A 20,350-nucleotide genomic window follows, 5' to 3' on the forward strand; every position below is an offset into this window, starting at 1 on the left:
TCATTGAGGGTTTCATTTTTCAGTTCCGAATCATGGATGATGTTAGTCGTGAATGTGTGGGACATCTAACAATGAGTTAAAGTTTTGAACTGGAGTAACAGATGCCTATAGATTTAAATGTTGATTGAATTTAGCTGCTGCTGCTATGAAACTATTAGCCCTAGGCAGTGGTCTCGCTTTCATACTTTATTTTGGTTCTTTTGGAAGCTACAAAGCCATTTATTGTTAATGAGGGAATAAAGTGAGAAAACAGATTAGCAAATAGATTAGCAAATTTTTACATGTCTAATCTCTGTTCAACAATAACAGTTATGTTATACATTCAGTTCTCACTACTTTGAAACAGATTTTTTTCCCGTTAATACAGAACTGTTACCTTATGTATCCTTTCTCTAATATAAACACTTCATCTATCATAATAATACTTTTTGATAAAATCATCTACCAAGTACATTTTTTATTGCCTATTACAGCTTAATAGTGTGCTTCTAGTCTTAAAATGGTAATTCTTTGAAACAACTCCTATGCTCTCTAAGACATTTGATCTATTGGCTCATCATTTAAAAAGATTACCTGGTAAAAACCTGTGATGAATTATAAAATAAACTCAAATTATTTTTAATTAATGTTTCTAAATACAAATTTTATAAAGTTTACAAAGTTTAAAAGTTCCTAGCATGCTCAAATACTCATATCTGCTAAAAATGTTGTATTCCCAGCTTAAAGGAAAGAATATGACTCTCATATTCCCTGTGTGAACCTTAATTTTGGGTTGATGCTTCTTATGACTCTAAGAAAAAAGGGAATATCTGTATATAGAAAAGGTGCACAAAGGTTCCTCAGAAACCAAGATGCTTCTGAAGTCAAATTACGTAAGAATTAAACACGAGAGATATGGGATTGTAGTAAATTTATTTTGGGCTCTTAGACTGTTTCCCATTGTTTCTATTTTATGTATTACAATTCAGCTCACATTCACTATAGAGCTTTCTGGGATGCCCCTAGTCAAAATGATGTCTTCTTCTAAACTCCTATGTGTCTTTGTTCATACTCTCTTATGATTCTAATCATTCTGCTTTATGGTTTACCAATTTGTATAGAATCAGTTCCCACTTTCTGAGCTCATTGTGTTTCAGAGTTAATTTAAAAACCAGTTTTTGTTGTTTTTTAATCCAAAGTACTTATTTCCATAGAACAAATAATACAAATGATGTTCCTATTTCCTTTCAAGTTCTATTGCTGTCTGATCTAGTGCCAATAGAAATACTTCAAATATACCTCTATCTATGGCATTGCTTTTTCAAAACAAATTAATTCTATTGTAAGAGGTAAATTATATAGATTCTACACCTAGACTTGTCTAGATTCTTTGTTACTTAATAGCTGTTTGATCTTAGGCAAATTATTCAAATATGCTTATCTGAGATTTCTTATCTGTAAAATAGAGGTAATAACAATACCTACTTCTTATGTGGGTAATGAAGACTGAATGTGTTCATATATCAAAATACTTTAGAGCAGTATCTGAGATATAGTAGAGAATATATAGGTTATCTATAGATGTTATCATTATTATTTTCACTGAAACTTTGTAAGCTTTATAAAATTTGTATTTAGAAACATCAATTAAAAATAATTTGAGTTTATTTTATAATTCATCACAGGTTTTACCAGGTAATCTTTTTAAATGATGAGCCAATAGATCAAATCAGGGACTTATCTGCCCATGTATAAGCATGTTTATAAGTGGAAATATTCAATGTTTTAGAAGTTCACCTTCTAGAGAAAGGATAGGTACTTGACTTATAGAACATGGTCTCTCAGGTCAGAAAGAACATAACTAATTACCCCTCCTATAAAATACAGATCAAATGCTTTTTTTTTTTTTCTGTCTACCTGTGTTTTCAAGATGAGTAAAAATGGAAACAAAGTACAGTAACCATTTCATCTCATCACAAAAATGAAATAAAAATAAAAATAACCATGATTATTATTGGTATTATTTATTGAGCCTTTATGATATGGATAAAATGAACTGTTCTACATGCAATCCCCATATCCGCCCATTACAAATGAAGAAACTGATGGTACAGGAGGCAAACCTTTCTCACAGCTAATGAGAGTTAGAGCAAGAATCCCAAATTCAAATTCACTGACTTTTAAATCTTTCTGTATTTCCACTCCACCAAAGATAGCACTCTGATACAGGCACAAAAGTATTTTTTAGATTAATATTTACTCATCCCAGTGTCTTCTTAAGGGCTGTTCTGCCACTTAACAAATCTACCTAGTTCTTTCTAATCCTGTCTTCTTCATATTATCTTCAAAAACATCGTAAGACATTTTGTCAAACAATTGGGTAAAGCCAAGTACACTTTATTTGGTGCATTATATTTGATCAGTATTTCGTAAAATGTCTTCTCCTCCATTTGTCTAAGATCCCCAGCTCACTAGTGATGTTGCTTTAGGGAAGTGCATTAAAAATTCTTCTTTCCCTTGGCAGTCTATGGCTGTATCTATTATCGGTCACAAATTCAGGCATCTAACTCTAGCATATGACAAAATGTCGAATTTTTAATCTTACCAAAGAAAAGACAGCTTTCTTGTTTGATGTATCCTTTATCCCTTTAATACACTAACCCTTTAATTTTTATATGCATTCTATGTGCAAAGAACATGCACACATACCTCATTCGCTCTTCACAGTAACTCTTGGAGGTCTATACTTTAATTATCTCCATGTTAGGATAAGGGACCTGAGAACTAGAGAAACTAAATATCTTGCCCAAATTCACACAAGTAATAGTAATACCAGGATTTAAATCCAGGTGGAATTTCAGATACAACAGTTGCCACTATTATTTTGAGATGATCCCTGATTACTTTGAGTTGAGAACCAAAACCATCTAACAAGATGGCAAAAGCATGAGGCTGTCACTCTCCTGCCAATTCCTCTTTAAGTGTCTAGACTGTAAACTTTTCGAAAGGAAGGTCTGTGTATTATTTATTCTTACTCATCTTTGTGTTCCTCACAATGCCTAATGAGTGCCTTGACACCATGGACACTTAATAAATGAGTGATGAAGACAATTATGGGATAGCGAAGATGCTGTTAATTATGATATACTAATCTATAATTAAGGGTTTAAACATTTTGCCTTAGGGCTATTGACCAAGTTTAGTTAATTTGGTTAAATGAGCTGTCTTTTTAACATATTGTCAGTGTCACTTTTTATAATTGGATCAAGATATTGTTAGCCAGAAACTGTTAAAATGTCTGAATCTGGAAATTCACAAATATGTGGGGTGAGCGTAATATTATCATGGGTTCAATGGCCAAGTGCTTTGCTTATTTTGGCAAGTGCAATTTAGTTTCTTGTGAATTATAACATTTGATTGTATGCTGTGCAGTATTATGCTTTAATATAAGGACCAATGCCACTGCTGATAAATATTTCACATTAAGAGTAAACTTCTGAAATTTTAATTAATGCTTGGAGTTTCATTAATTAAGAAAGTCAGAAATACTAAGGTTTCTTTAGCTGATTTTCATAATTGTTTATAAATTTCTAAGTAGAGAAACAAAACAGATCTGCTAAGGCCCTCTATTAAGTGAGCCTGATTTCATTTATTTTTAGTATAAAAAAAAGTAATTAACATTACACATAGCAGGGACATATTCAGGTCTCTACTAGAGATTTTTGATTACAGTGTTAATTTGACAATCCCAGATAAATAGCAAGTTAATCTAATTAAGGGAAGGTTAATTGTGCACCCAGACTGCATGGTCAGAAGAAAATTGTTCTCCGAATATCTCTGTTTGAGAGTTACACTTTGTTACTCAGGAGTAGTAACCAAAACTTCCATATTATACACATAGCATTTAAAAGAAATGATTATTAAAATAATTTAGTAGCATGTCAGTATAGGATTGGCAATATGTATGATCTAATGACATACGTGGGGGTTGATGGAATGCTTTCCAGTTCCAAAAGCCCATTATTGTAATGATTCTTCACCATGGGTTGATTTACAGTTTGATTCAGTATGTCTACATTTGTATGGTCAGAGAACATTAGAATTAATAGAGACCGTCAAGCCTCTAGGCCAGGGATGTCCAAACTTTTTTCAACGTTTTTTACCAAGGGCCATATGCAGTAAAATACATAAACAGCCGGACCACTCACTCGAGGTGAAGTACGTATTGCCTCACCTGGTTTATTTAAGTAAACTAAATATATTTTTGGAATTTGCTGCGAGCCAATTAACAATGGATTGCAGACTGCAGTTGGCCAGCGGGCTGCAGTTTGGACACCCCTGCAGTCTAGGCCATGTATTATACATGACAAATTTAGATCCAGGGAAAATAAACAACCTGCCTAAGATCAAATAGATATGTGGTGGTGTATCAGTGACTCAGGTATTTTGTACTCTGCATTTAAGACATATTATCTTTTGATGGAAAAAATAAAATAGAAAGAAAAATTAAGACATAAGAGTAGGGAAGATCACGTAGTTTAATCCCCTCCTTTATAAGAAACTCCCCCATGACACACAGCCAATCTGATTAAAACTGTACACAGACCTCATTTTCATTATTGGATAGTTATAATTGCATGAAAGGTCTTCCTTATATTGACGTAAAATCTACTTGCTTTTATTCCTTCTGTTTTCTATGCAAAATAGCCATACCTCTTACAACAACTCCTTTTGTGACATGAGTTTCACATAGTTCAGCCTCTGATGCCTCCACCTAGCACATCAATAAAAGGTTTCAGGTTGATAACTATAGGAAATACAATGTGACAAATAGTGTTGTCTGTATACGACCATAAGTACATGGAAAAGCTACTGTCTCCTAATCCGACCCCTGTACTTTCAGCTTTTGAAATTAATTGTGCCTTTTGTGTAGTTGCCTATGAATCAACTAAAACCTAAAGGTATTTTTCACATAGAGTACTATAAATAGGGCCTGATATATGGATTTTTAAATTGGTTTGTTTATTTTTTTTATCATTTTTAAGTCAAGATTGACAGGACTAAATATAACTGTTTGCTATCATAATCACCATAATCATCAAAAAGACTATCAGTTTGAATTATTTTATTTGCTTAAGAAAGTCATGATGATGAAAAAAAGAATTTAAGTCTAATTTGAGTTCATAATAACACACAAATAAAGCTAGTAGTATAAAATAAATAAGGTTCTTATGTCATATATATCATAACATCTGTCTTCCTATAAAATGCTATATATTAATCAATATATATTATAAATCTTCTCTTCTAGTTTTGGTTGTACTCATCAATTCACTTCAACAAATAAAAGCTAAAATATAATTAGGTCCTCTCAACTTTGTTGTGAACTTTAAACTGCTCTTAAAAATAGTCATAATTTTAAAAAGTCCTGCCTTACAAAATTATTTTGAAAAATGAGGCTGGACATTAGTACACACACACACTAAGAGTACATGTTGACCATCTAACCATCTAGACTTGAAGTTCATTAACATGGGTATATTTTTAAATCTGTCCAGCCTTAGTTTAGTGATCAAGTTGGAAATCACTGGCTACATCCAAATTGCCTAAGAAATGGACAGAAAGGGAGAAAAGGCCCTACGTATAGAAGGTTATGAGAAACTGAGGGATTCTTAATGACTGAATAGAGGTTGACTTCTAGCTCTTCCTCTGTGTGACTTTGATAGTCAAATCATCCAAGATTATGTTCATGCAAAGGTGAATGTTCCTCAGTAGAAATAAATGACCAAATAAATAAACTGAATGATTTCAAGCATATTCAATTATATGTAGTGGAGTGTAGAACCAGAACAGTTAGATTGGAAATTGAGAATCTTCTTAGACGTCAGATCCTTAAAGGTCCACATTATCTGCCTCTGCCTCATTCCCTTCCACTATTTTTCTATTTATGGTCTGTAGAAAAATGGAGGAAATGCCAGAGTAGCAATGCAAGATTGCCTGAAACATTATATTTTGGTACTTGGTAGCTGCACATCACATCTGCTGCCCAAAGGGAGTGGCTTGGAGACTCAGCTATAAATGATCACCCAGAGGTTGAGTTCAAGAATAAGACATAAAATGTTGTATATTTTCTTTTTTTTTTCTTTTCTTTTTTGCTTTGTTTTGATTTCTGCAGAATTTGGGAACTGAACTATATCAATTGCCTTGGGCTCTGTATTTCTAAATAATTTTGGATTTTGCTTGTATCATACCTATTTCTTAAATATTCAATGGTATGAAGTCAGAGTTACCTGGATGGTCTGTACTGAACATGTAATTGCTGGGTCAAGGGTGACATATGAGAAGGGAAGGAACAAAACAGGATCACACAAGAAGGACAGCATTCCTTAAAAGAGTCAGTGAATATCTTTTTGAGTCTTAAATTTATAAGAATCATTAAGACTATCTTTCGTACATTTTATTAACATGCTTTGTGTGATCTCATACAGTTTACTAACAAAGATTTTAGAGGTGAATTGTTCTTGTGGTAGATAGTATAGACCTAAAGATAATATTTTATAAAAGTCTCATGTTTTGTTTTGTGTGTTTCTTTTTTTAATGTTGAGCACATAGACATGGTTCCAAACTTGAAAAGAAAAAAAGAAAGACTTATGAATCTAATCCCAGATTTGTCTATGCAGAATCGTAGTTTTAAATTATATTCTGAAAGCTCAGAAAACACCTACAGTTATTGAATGAAAGTATGAAAACTCTTATGTGATATCTTCTGTTGCAAACACTGTCTACAGTTTGCTTGAGATCTTCATATTACTGCAATTTAAAACAGTAGGAATGCCAGAGTATTCTTCATTAATGCAGGCAAAGGTGGACTAAGTTATAGCTGTGGAAGTGGGAGAAGTGGCTGAATTCTGGACAGGAATTGATTGCTTTGAAAGTAGAGCTACCTGGATTTTCAGACAAACCACAAGTGAGGTGTGGGAACCAGGGGTCCAGACTGACTGGTGAGAAGAACCAAGTAGCTGTCTATGTGTCAAACCCTTTGCTAATGCCTAGGCAACATAAGTTGAAATAAGACAGACACAGTCCATCTAGGATGGATAACCAATTAAATAAACAATTACAGGAGAGTGTAAATATTCCCAAATATGGGAAGCACAGGAGTTTGTAATAAGCTCGCTTAACCTAGTTCAAATAGGTGAGAAACCACTTTTGCAGGGACGACAATGATGTTTGAGTCTAAGGGTGAATCAAGTATTCTGGTGAGAAGAGGGAATAGGGGAGAGGGGTAACTAGCTATACTTTAATGGGTATGATCCTAAACACTTTAAATTTACTAATGTCATTTTAATAATATTTTGCTATGTCCCTTTAACGGTAGTGTATTCTTACCAAACTATTGCCGTTAGCTGGAAGTTGGTTCAAAGGCTATATTCTATACACTTTTTCTTTTAAAAAATATTCATGGAGCACCCGTTTTGTGCTAGAGACTCTGTGCTGAGCGTGAGGAGTGTACCATGATGAATTACATTTAGAACCTTCCCACAAGAGCTAACAGCATAGTTTTGTCTTCCCTATTAACACCTAAGTACTTGGTTAAGTCCACTAAGATATGCAATTTTTCCAAGTTGCTAGTATACTAGATTTGTAATATCATACCTGGTGTGAGTTACCTGAGTTAGTAACTAAGTTGTTAACTACTCAACAGATCACCCTAAAGGCAGGCTGCTTAAATGGCATAGTCTATAATAATATTTTTTTAAAAGTAAGGATTGTATGGCATTGCCAATTCTAAACTTATTTTCACAACAGATCATTGAGACAGCCATAAAAAATTAATATACCTTTTTATTGTATAGAAATTTAGTCTGTGAGCCTTCCTTATAGGATCTATGGCATGACACTCTTACATCATTGCATCTCTTATGGATTTTTCATATATCTATAATTAATCTTAAATAATCTTGAACTTAGTACCACTTATAGAAAAGTAATGTTCGTCTCATTGACATGTCTACTTGCAATCTCTCTCCGCTTCCTTATATCAAATACTTTTACAAAATTCTAATTCCCTTCAGCATATTTGATTTTGTGATATATGTTTTTCACATATTCACAATTGTTCCCCCATTTATAAACTTCCATTCATCACTCTTGTATAAACATTGATTTCAAAGGTTTCAAATTAGGACCCCTGGGATAACTTATTTCAATTATTTACATGATCATTCCCTTAACTTGAGGGAAAAATGTTCTTTCCAATTCTCTGTGAAATTAAGTTGCATTTTGTTCATGTTTTTTTTAAAAAGACCAATAATGATTGTAAATGCATTTTAATGTAAATATAATTTTATAATTAGAGTTACTCCATCCCACACCAGTTTTCCCTTCAAATTTTGTAAAGGAAAGGAATTGATCGGGCAGCAAACTAACACAAAGTTATGGATTTGTGAAACTTATTGACCTCTTAATGGCCCATTTAGCTTTTCCCATTCCATAAGAATCAATGATAAACACACCCATCCATTCTATGTTCCTTGTTAAAGCAGAGAGGTAACATAAAATGAGTGCCTCTTGTTTTGTCTTTCAAATTGGTAATGTTTATATTATTCTAAGAAGATGGCACTGCTGCCCTAGTGGTGCCACAGAGTGGCAGGTACTTTTTAAGCTCCCTGCATAGCTGTGCCTATGATGTAGAGGAGCCCATGATCCCCTTTAGGGTCTATTTCATTTGAATGTGCCACAGTCACCACTCTTGTCCTGAATGGACTTAATTCCACAGATCCAAATGCTGACGTATTATCATTCTGGATCTTCTTTCCTCTTACTCTAATCCTCCAGTCAATTGTTTTAAGATTGTTTTTGAAGTCTGAGGTTGAGAAATGATGGATTCTTGACTTGTTCTCTTCCTACTTGTTTCTCTAGGTTGGAGAGAGACCATTAGTAAGTGCATATTCATTATATTTAGTGCATTCCGTTTTGTCAAATCGTCTTTCCAAAGCTTTTTGTTTTCTGAACAACCACTTAACCACAGCAATGAAACAGTGAAATTGCATGTTGCCTTCCATTGAAAATTAGGCTTTGGCCCTAAGCCAAGCTGCCTAAGCCAGCACTAATATAATTCACAACTGGAAGAAGACAATCAATTAATCAATACTGTAATTTGGAACTGACCATGGTAGTAACACTCACAGCTATTAGACTCAACTGACTGACACCATTTAGGATTAATGAGGTAGCAAGAACAGGCAAACCAGAGATTCTTTTAAAGGCTTGCCCCCTAAAATTAAACCACCCAATCTATTTTGTTAGTTTTTTCTTATTTAATGACACCACAGTGGAATTGAATATAAGTGAGAATTTGAAGGACAAAGAATCTTACCCATTACAGTGATTTTGAACAAGAACATTAATAAACCTTTAAGGTACGGGTTTCAGGAAAATAATTCAGTTCGGTGTTAGACTCTTCTGAGAAATCTGAAAACATGCCCTAAAATTGTCTTTCTGATGTTATCTGGCATTCCTAGATCTAATCATATAAATAAAAGATTAGTATGTTTATTATTTGGATGAGTCAATAACTACCTTTTAAACTGAAAAACTTTAAAATAATTTCCAGAAAAAAAAGTTTATGGTCCAGTCTGTTTTAATCACACAATAAAATAAATCAATAAAAAATATAAAACTAAACGAGATGTGAGGATATGTGGTGTTTGTAAAATAACAACACATATTAACTCCTCCCAGTCCCTCTGGCAGAGCCAGCAAATCTTGCACATCTTATTGACAAGACAATGATTCCCCCAAAACCATTGGCTTAATATTTGTAATGATGTATCATTAACCTAACCAGGAAGTTTATGCCTTTGCAGTTGCTGTTGTTTCAGGGTTTTTTTGGCTCGTGTATATGTATGTTCTGAGCTCTCAGATTACAGATAACTTTTATAATGTGTCCAACCTGAAATCTCAAAAGCCGGCCCAGGGGAGTTAAATGTTTGTTTGTTTGTTTGTTTGTTTGTTTGTTTTTCAGCTACAAAGCAAAAAATCTCCTGCAAATCTGGCAGAAAACAGGAAGGAGGAATAAAATAGCTGTACATTTTATATGACCATATATCTGAGGGTTATGACTTAACCAGAAACATAACAGCATGCATGTGGAGAGACTCTATAACAATGATTGACCTCTATTTTATTTTGTTGAGATATTGACATATAACATGATATTAGTTTCAGGGTATACAACATAATGATTCAGTATTTGTATATATTGTGAATTGATCACCACAGTAAGTGTAGTTCATTGTTTTTTGTTTGTTTTTTTTAATTGGGAAACTCAGTATAAATTTATTTCCCTTTAATCTCCTAAATTTTATTGTGACAAACTAAAGAAAATTACTTGGAAAATAGTCCTGACATTTATATTTTCTTTCTAAATACTTTCCATATATTAATAACCAAAAGGACATTGAAAATATAAAAGTCATCTTAGTATTGAGTCAGAGACACTGAATTTAGAATCTTTTATGGTCTACAACTGGTTAGAAATCAAGATAAAATTCTCTATAGTGTGACCTTTGTATATATTATCTGAGGTCTCTTTTGGGATCTTATAAAGTAAAATAAAATTTTAGAAATATGAAAGTTGTAGATGAGAGCAGTTGAAGAAAAAAAGGAAGTCTAGATTTGCTAAGGAAACAGTGTATTAGATAAAATGGGAACGTTCACCTAGAAGGTCAATGCAATTTTATCCATATTGGTTTCCAGAGATATATGAATTTAAATACCTATACTTTATAGCACCCAGTTGTTGTTTCTATAATAGAAGCATATATTCTAAGTAAGTGGCATTTCATAAAATAGAATACATGTCCAATTTCATATATCATTTTTTATTATAGAGAGAGACAGGAAAGCATTTATTTCATTCTGCTTGTCTGAACACTCAATGAAGAAATAAAAAATAAAATTTAATTTTAAAAGGCAGTACTTAATACTTTTAATAGATAAATGATTTTGGATCTCATTCAGTTTGCCCTGTAGTAAATACATTGTTATCTTCCTCACAGAAAATAGAGGTTAAAATTCAAAATGCACTATTATATTTATTGTCTGTTGGCCTTTTTCTTTTTTAAATTATTGTTTACTTATTAATTTATTTCTTTATATTCAACTTCATTTTAATCAAAATCACTTTAAGCCAACTTGCAAAAATGTATTTACTACAATGGGATATTTTATTTTATTTTATTTTATTTTTATGTATTCGAAAAGAAATTTAAGGCAGCTTTTGAGCAGTCATGAAACACAGTAAAATAAAATAAATTTAAAGTTGTAATATATAGAAAATATAATAAAGACAAGAAACTAAGGTAAAATATGGGAGATATAAAATAATGGTTAAAAGTTAAAAAAAATCATTTTTGCACATTTGATAAACAGTTGGGGCGAGCAATGCAGTATACAACAATATTTTGTACAGAATCTTATATAAAGGCAAATGCCAATGTAATCTCTCTAGAGCAGGGGTGTCCAAACTTTTTTCAACGTTTTTCAACAAGGGCCATATGCGGTAAAATACACAAACAGCCGGGCCACTCACTCGAGGTGAAGTACGTATTGCCTCACCTGGCTTATTTAAGTAAACTAAATATATTTTTGGAATTCGCTGTGGGCCAATTAACAATGGATCGCGGGCCACAGTTGGCCTGCGGGCCACAGTGTGGACACTGCTGCTCTAGAGCAAAGGTCAGTAGCCTTTTTTTTACAAAGGGTCATATTATAAATATTTTAGACCTTGTGGGCCATACAGACTCTGCAGCATCTAGTCAGCTCTGTCATGTTTACATGAAAACAGTCACATGCAAAATGTAACAATAGAACTATTTACAAAGATAGACAGTGGATAAGATTTACCCATGGGCTGCAGTTTGCCCGATCCTCTTTTGGACATTAAAGAAAAGATGGGAAGAGTCAGTTACTTGATTTTATGATAAAAGTCCACTCAAAAGAAGGATAGACACACACACACACACACACACACACACACAGACAGAGAGAGACAGAGAGAGAGAGACAAAGAGAGAGAGAGACAGAGACAGAGACAGAGACAGAGACAGAGAGACAGAGAGAGACAGAGAGATAGAGAGAGACAGACAGAGAGAGAGACAGAGAGAGACAGAGAGAGAGACAGAGAAAGAGACAGAGAGAGAGAGACAGAGAGAGACAAAGAGAGAGAGAGAGCAAAATGTGAGTGAGCATGGAGCTCACTAAGGGAAGCTTGTCAGTGGGCAATGCCAGTTCTATCTCTACAATAATTAAAGTAGCATTTTTCATGTAGCAGCTGGTCACAGTCCCATGAACATCTGTAAAATGAGTATGAAATTCAGCATAAAGTTAATTTTTGGTCCTTTTGCAGGCAAAAACAATGAACTGTTCTCTTTATTTTTTAATTGGATATTATAGGAAAGGCATTTTGTGTTTTGGGATCTTTTTTTCTCAAGTTTGCTTTGCTTTACTTTTTTTGCTTGTCTTTGTTATTAACTGCAAAAATCACTCCCCCTGCATAGCATGTGAAGCTATATAAATGCATTGCATTTAAAAAAAAAACACAACTGAGTACCACATCACTGTTAAAACATAGGTGAGCAATACTATGAGAATAGTGAAAGGAATAAGACAAAAACATTACATGGGACACGGAAGATGGGCATTTAAACAGAGAGTATGATGAACATTGTGATATGAGGAGACATGTGTTCCTGATTTGTACCCCTTGGTGGTGAATTTCAGGTCCACTGTTTATCAACAATGTGATCTTTAGAATATTCCTTAACCTTTCTGAGTCTTAGTTTCTTCATCTCTAAAATGAGGATGATATTGGCATCTTCAGTGAGTTGAAAGTGTTGAGAACGACAAGGCGTAGTACCGTGGCACATAGTACTCAATATTTAACTCAGCCTGGACATATATTCAAAAGTGAGGTCCTAGGTTGTGATTGGGAGTTTCAAAAATAGGTGTCTGTGATCCAGCTATATGACTTTAAATCTCTAACATCCATCGGTAAACCTTATTTTTCCACTTTGGAAGGAGGGATTTAGAAGAGCTTTACTTTGGAGAAAGTTGTTTTGTCAATGCCTTCCCCCAACACACACACACACACACACACACCAGAGTTCTTTAAAAACACCACTTAGGGAGCTTAATATGTATTCCTTCAATTCAGAGGACACAGTGGATGAGTATCTGGCCAGCCTAAGAAGTCTGTGAGCAGCAAGCTGGCCAAAGTGGGCTGCTGCAGCAGAGGAGAGGGCTGCTTTGAGATTGATAGTGGCAATTAACAGACTTTGTAGGGACAGTGGATTCATGAGCATTTCCCTAGGACCAATGTTGAAACACACAGGAGAGGAAGCTGCAGTGGGGTACTCTTAATCTTCCCAAGCAGTTCAGCTGGAGGGGTGAAGGGACTCCTACAACAGGTAGAGGCTAACTTCTAACTGCCTAGGGGCTGGAGTAGAGAGCTCCCTGGGGATAAAGTAGGATGGACATCCTCCAATATTCCATGAATGAACACAGAAGAGTCAACTCTCAACATCTGCAGAGTCCGGAGAGTTCTGAGACCACATCACCTCCACAGACTCAGCCAAGTAATGCCTCTTGTTCTACTGAACTCTGCCCCACTCCCAGTCCAACACTGAAAGGGATAGAAACCACGGTAAACAAGATGGGTGGGGAGGAGGAGAAGCAATTCAACGTAAAAAAAAAAAACCAGAGTTTGGATATACTCATGCGATGGGGAATTTAAATTACTGAATGAAATCTGTGCTTTGCGATCTAAAGTCACCATAGGTTGTTCTTATAACTGAAAATGGACAGAGAAACAACTGTGCCTTCCTGAGTTTTTATTCAGGGACAGGATAAGAACAAGTTCCTATGAAAAAATTTAAAAGGACAATAGAATAGAGAAAAATAAGATTATTTTGTGATTATACTTGGTTGTTTTATGATGATATTTTGTAATTTATATTTGTTCAATGTTACATTCATTTGTTATATCTACATCTATTGTGTTTCCCTGAATATAAGACCTAGCTGGACCATCAGCTCTAATGCGTCTTTTGGAGCAAAAATTAATATAAGATCCAGTCTTATTTTAATATAATATAAGACCAGGTCTTATATAATGTAATATAAGACTGGGTATGATATGATATGATATGATATGATATGATATGATATGATATGATATGATATGATATGATATGATGTAGTATAGTATAATACTGGGTCTTATATAAGACTGGGTTTATATTAATTTTTGCTCCAAAAGATGCATTAGAGCTGATGGTCTGGCTAGGTCTTATTTTCAGGGATATATCAATGGATTGAAATCATATTTAGGACTGTTTCTTTATACTAAATATGTACAGAGCCCCTATCATGGGTCAGGCACTGTAATAGACACCGGGAATAAAGAGGGCAATTAAGAAGATTTCATAAATCTAGTAAGAAAAATAGACATTTGAACAGATGTAAGAGGCAGAATAATGCACCCTCCCATTCAAGACATTCTCTTCCTAGTCCCTGTTACTTGTGCCTATGTTAGCTGGTGTGGCAAAAACGACTTTGCAGGTGTGATTAAGTTAAAGATATTGAGGTGGAGAGATTATCCTGGATTATCCAAGTGGGCACAGTGTAATCATAAGCGTCCTTAAAAGGGAAAGAGGGGGACAGGAGAGACCATGTCAGAGAAGGAGATGTGATGATGAAACAGATCAGAGAGGGAGATTTGAAGATGTTACACTGCTGTCCTTGAAGGTGGAGGAAGGGGCCATGGGCCAAGGAATGCAGACAGCCTTGAGAAGATGAACAAAGTAAGCAAATGAATTATTTCCCTGAGCCTCCAGAAGGAATAGAGAATTGCTGACCCATTTTATACTTCTGTTCTCCAGTACTGTAATCTAACAGATTTGTGTCATTTTAAACCACAGAGTTTGTGGTAATTTGTTATAGCAGCAAGAAGAAACTAATAAAACAGGCAATAATAATAAAGCATAAACTTATGACAGGAGAAGTAAATAAATGTTGAAGTCATATTTCAGTAAGGTTTATTAAACTAATCCAAAAACCCAAGAAGGACTGCCTGAGGAAGTAATGCATAACCTAAGACGAGGAGGATGAACAAAATCATCCCGAAAAGAGGAGTGCTAAAGAATATTCCAGAGTAAGGAAATAACACATGATAACTTAGAGGTAGGTAAGAGCAATATTTCAAAGAATTGGAAGAAGTTCAATATGTCTGGACAACAAAATTTGAGGAAGAGGATGAGTGATGAGACTGCCAAATGTGCCAAGGTCAAATTATGAGGGGTCTGAGATCAGTTATGGCATGTTTTGAAATTTGAAGTTTATCATAAGAACAATGCGAAGTCTCTCAAGGATTTTAAGCAGGGGAATGTCATAATCATATTCTCATATATGCACTGTGAAGAGTGGATTAGAGGAGAGATATTGAAAAAAGAAAGGCCAATTAGGAGGAGGTGGCAACCATTCAGAAAGGAGCTAGCTTTTGCTTGGACCTCCATAGTAGCTATAGGAATAAAGAGAAGTATCCAGAACGCAATTTGACAATGAAATCTGAATGATTTGGTGATTAACTAAAAGAGAGAGGTGTTCTGGGTAGGTGGTGGTAGTAGCATTTCAGGGATAGAGAATCAAATGGAGAATTAAGTGTGGAAGAGAAATAAGGAGGTGATGAGTGCATTCTTCAACATGGTAGGCTTATAGTGAAATACATATGGAGAAATGTTTCATAAGCAGTTGAGCATATACAATTTGAGCCTACAGAGGAGATCTGTGCTGGACAGATTTGTGCTGCATAGATTTATGAGTCATAAGCTTAAAAATGTTTTTTTGAAGCTTTGGGAGTTGATTAATTTACCACTGGGTTCCTAGATTCGCTTAATGACCCCTTAATGGTGAGGTGGAGAAAAAGACTAAAACGGTGCCTTGAAGGTCACCAATATTTAAAATGGAACTGTAGCAAAACGAACCTGCAAAGAAAAATAAGGAGAGACTGGAAGGGAAGGAAACAAACCAAGAGAGAGTTGTACCAGGGGAGGCAAGAAAATAGAGGTTCATGAAGAAAAGACTCCAACAATATCAAATGCTTCCAGGAAGTCAAGCAAGATAGCTGAAAAGTATCCATACTGCACAGTATATAGGCATGGAAAGACTGTGTGAGTGTTCAGTGGTATATTGCAAGAAAAAAAATAACATTGTGTGAGCTCAGGAAATTGAAACAGAAAATATAAATAAACATCTTCACGAATTTTCACTATAAATGGGAGACAAGAGTACTATTTGCAGAGGTAATTTAGATTGAAGAATTTTTTTTACTTTTTCTTTTCTTGTCTTTTCTTGTTGCTGAAAAACTATACATACATGATGAAAATCTGGTGTGATGCATCCAGAAGTGAAGGAGAAATTCAAGGTACAAGCAGGTGGAGAGTGGAAAATTTACTATGTGTCTATATAGTCTAAGGAACCTAGAGCGGAAGGCTTCCAAAGTGCAGATTGGTGGCAGATCAAGTACACAGAAGGGAAGTCAAATCTTCCTCAACCCAACAGGAAGAAGGGAAAGATGGATGCAGGTCATAGCTTGGACAGTGAAAAGTCCAAGACTTTTCCTTTAGTGATATTAATTTTCTGGATTTGAGGGAAGAGATAGATGAGCTGAAGATTTGAGGAGAGTTGGGAAGGTTTGACATAGTATCTGTGAGAAATGGGGATTAAGTTGCATAATGGAAAGCTGATAGGATTCCCAGACGCTACTGAGAGCCTGCGTAAAATTAGCAATGGTGAGTGTGTATCTGCACCAATCCACCCCTTGTGTGACATTCTTTAGCAGTGTTCAGCAGAGTTTAGCAGCCTTGGTACCTACATAGGAAAAAATTTCGCTGTAGACAATTTTCTGCACAAAATGACCAAGGACAATAGGTCATTGGATGCTCAGATATTGGCAAGAAAATAGTTGAAGGTCTTCTAATGGCCTAGCCTTATATTTCCTCCTTTGGCAAATGCTGAGTCCCTTCTTATGTTATCCTACTGCTCTTTTAGAATTCAAGACAAATAACCTCAAAATGAAATGCCTTTTAAGACTCTACTATAAATTAGTAAGCGAGTCCCCTTTCATGAAGGTATAGAAAAACTGAAAAATTTAGCTAATTATGATATACATGTATGTATGTGTGTAGCATATGCAATAATGTTGACATTGCCATTATATAATGCATTACATAGTTTGCCATTTAGAAATAAAGTGTACTATGATACACAAGTGTATACATATTTATCTAAAATGTATTTTAAATGTATCTATAACTTTGCCACTGATGCCAATGTACAGCTCTGTCTTTATCACCAATAGACATGAGGAAGATAATATGAAATACTGTTATTCTCATTCAGAAACCTGCATGAATCTTTAAGTGTATGCTCTCCCAGGATTTGATTTGATTTTTCAATTTACATTTCTTGGATTTTGTTACATCTCTAGCCGCTCATTTTAATTAAAATTAAATTTAAAAATTAAATCTCTACTGCTAAGCTGTCTGGCTTGGAGCCCAAATAAGAACTACACATTCTCTTCTCTTCCAATCCTGATCACTTTAGCAAATTAAATATAAATAGAAGGAAAAGTGCCCTACACATGAAAAGGAAGAGTTAGCTCTCCAATTATATCTTATGACTATTAATTCTTCATGCTCTCACAGAGAAGAGGTTAATAGATGAATATCTTTGCTACTTACCCTCATCTGAAAATCAGAAAATATGCAGAGAGGCTTTGGTTAACCACCATGGGGCAGAGCATAAGTGTGGAGTAGGTCTGGAAAAGCAGCTGCTGAGGCAAGGAATATGTATTTCCCAACTCCTTTGCCTCTAGATGACACCATATTATTTGCACCAATTGAACATGAACAGAGGTGATAAGTGACACTTTCTAGGTAACATGTTTAAGAACCAGGTATGCTTTTCCTGTGGTTTCCTTCCTGATCTATTGGCTGGAGAAGGCTCTGAGTTTATTGACAAGATAGTGCCACAAGATGAAAGGAGTCTGGGTCCAAGTAAAAGATGACTCCCTGTGGAATACCTGCAGTGGATTTTGATGGGAGAAAATAAATGTCAAGCCACTGGGAATCATTAAAACAGATGCCCCCAAATCTCCTCAGCCATACATTTACTGATAATCTCTTGGATATTCCTACAGACAATTTAGTCGAATCAATTGTGTGTTGGTTATACCCATTTTCAAAGCTAAATGCATTTCTAAGTTCTGGGGGAGGTTCTCAATTAATACTTATATAAAATTGTTTTCTTAATGGCAGACATAAATCTTACTTTAAAACCATTTTGGGTTCTTTAACATATAAATGTTACAATGAATATAATATTTCAGGAGGTAGAGAATGGAAATTTTGGCAAGAAATATAAGACAAGTACTTTTTCTGCATTCTAAAATGGACTTTAAGGTATTTTTATTTGGAAATAAAACTAAAAGCTTGAGAATATAGCCATAATAGTTTGTCAAAAGTAATTTAAGACATATATATATATATATATATATCTGACAGAAAGATTTGTTTTCTCAGAGCCCTTTCAAAATGAAGTATTTGATTCTTATAGTGCCTCAAGTAAAAGGGTATCTACTTTACAAGTAAATAAACAAGACTATGAATAAATTTTGTCCAGTTCAACAACAGAAGTCTAAGACTGGAAGCATATCCCTTGTCAATTTGTAGGCCACCTGTTTTAGAGTTTTGATTAGTAAAAATGGCCAAGTTACAAGGTCTCAAGTGGAAGTTCATCCCAAAGCCTCTACTCAAGGAAGCTGAAGCAGGTGAGAAGATGTAAGCAGGGCCCAGGAAACTGAGCTTCTTCATTGTTTCGCAACAAGGAAATGTCCACTCTTTAGAGGGTTCTGAGTGAATCAAGTCAAATTATGCTTGTTCAAATGCATTAGTGGTTTGCAAACTATGTTCACTGGGTGTCACCAGGACTGCAGCGTGACTTCTTACCTTTACAACAGGATTTGATGCTACTCCAGGATTACCCACGGATTCAGAGCCCCCACTATCCTGCACAGCACCTATCTATGAAAACACACACACACACACACACACACACACACACACACAAGAAAACCATGAAGATTTCTTCTTAGGGTATATGTTGCCCTAAGAGCACTGACTTCTGGGCTAGAAATGCACAATAATACTGAGAGGTCCTGCCCTGAGAAGCAAACTTTCCCATGACTCCAGGTTGATTTCTCAGTCAAATCAATCAATCTCATGATTGTGGCTACTAATATGTGCCACCTTGAGAGGCCACAGAATTATTTCTGAGAACATTAATTTCCAGTGTTGCATCTTTCGCCTTCACCTGCCCCTTCCTTATCAAATGTAAGTGTTTCCCAAACTTGTATTCTGGGGTTGCTGTTCCTATTTTGATGGCATGTCTGCACAATGTGTTTCATCATATTGAGATCTCATTCGTGTACAATGGAGACAATCTGTGATGGGAACACACAATTTTAATTTTTAAAAAGAACATTCTAGTTACTAGCTGTTAACATTTAAAAAATATAAAGGCCAATACGTAACCCACTCCTAAAACCAAAAGAGAAAAAAGACCCCTCGGTGTGTCTTAGAGTAGGCATATATACTAAGGCAATAATCATCTCAGACTATATAATAAATTAATATTGTCTGTATGTTTCTGATCCCATTATTTTATTTTGAATATTAACCTGTTGCACTTCTGTATTCATGAGACTGGAAGACTTTAAAAAAAGTCTATATAATCTCATGTTGCAAACACACATGCATACACACACACACAAACCCAAAACACATAAAATGAGAGAAGTTTGTTTTTTCAACAGTAAAAAAAAAAATTACATGCACCCAAATGTAGTGAATTTGATCATTTCACCTAATATAAAATATATTCTACTGTTTAGAAGTGTTTATGTTGGCATAAAATGTAGAAAGTGGTATAAAAATTAAAATGGCCACATAAATATGAGTGGTTTTGTTGTTTTGAATGCCCACACCAGAATACATTCTTCTTTTATTTTTCCGGTTTACTTGGTGCTGGTTTAGCAGAAAATTGATGCAAAAGGTTGGGACAATCTTTAGTAACATATGAATATAAGATTATGCTATAATAATACTGTGTTAACTAGTATGAGCTGAATAATTATGTCTCCCCAAAATTCATATATTATTGAAGCCTCAAGCCTCCAATGTAACTGTATTTGGAGATAGGACCTTTACAGTGGTAATTAAAGCTAAATGAGGTCATAAGGTAGAGTTCT

General features: G+C 34.7%; 1 protein-coding gene across 44 annotated transcripts in view; it reads left to right on the top strand.

The window, feature by feature from the left end:
• PTPRD (protein tyrosine phosphatase receptor type D) overlaps positions 1-20,350 on the top strand; it is a 2,063,955-nt gene that overhangs the window by 1,293,223 nt on the left and 750,382 nt on the right. The window lies entirely within an intron of this gene.

The sequence above is a fragment of the Rhinolophus sinicus genome, linkage group LG04 (assembly GCF_036562045.2).
Source record: "Rhinolophus sinicus isolate RSC01 linkage group LG04, ASM3656204v1, whole genome shotgun sequence".
Lineage (NCBI taxonomy): Eukaryota > Metazoa > Chordata > Mammalia > Chiroptera > Rhinolophidae > Rhinolophus > Rhinolophus sinicus.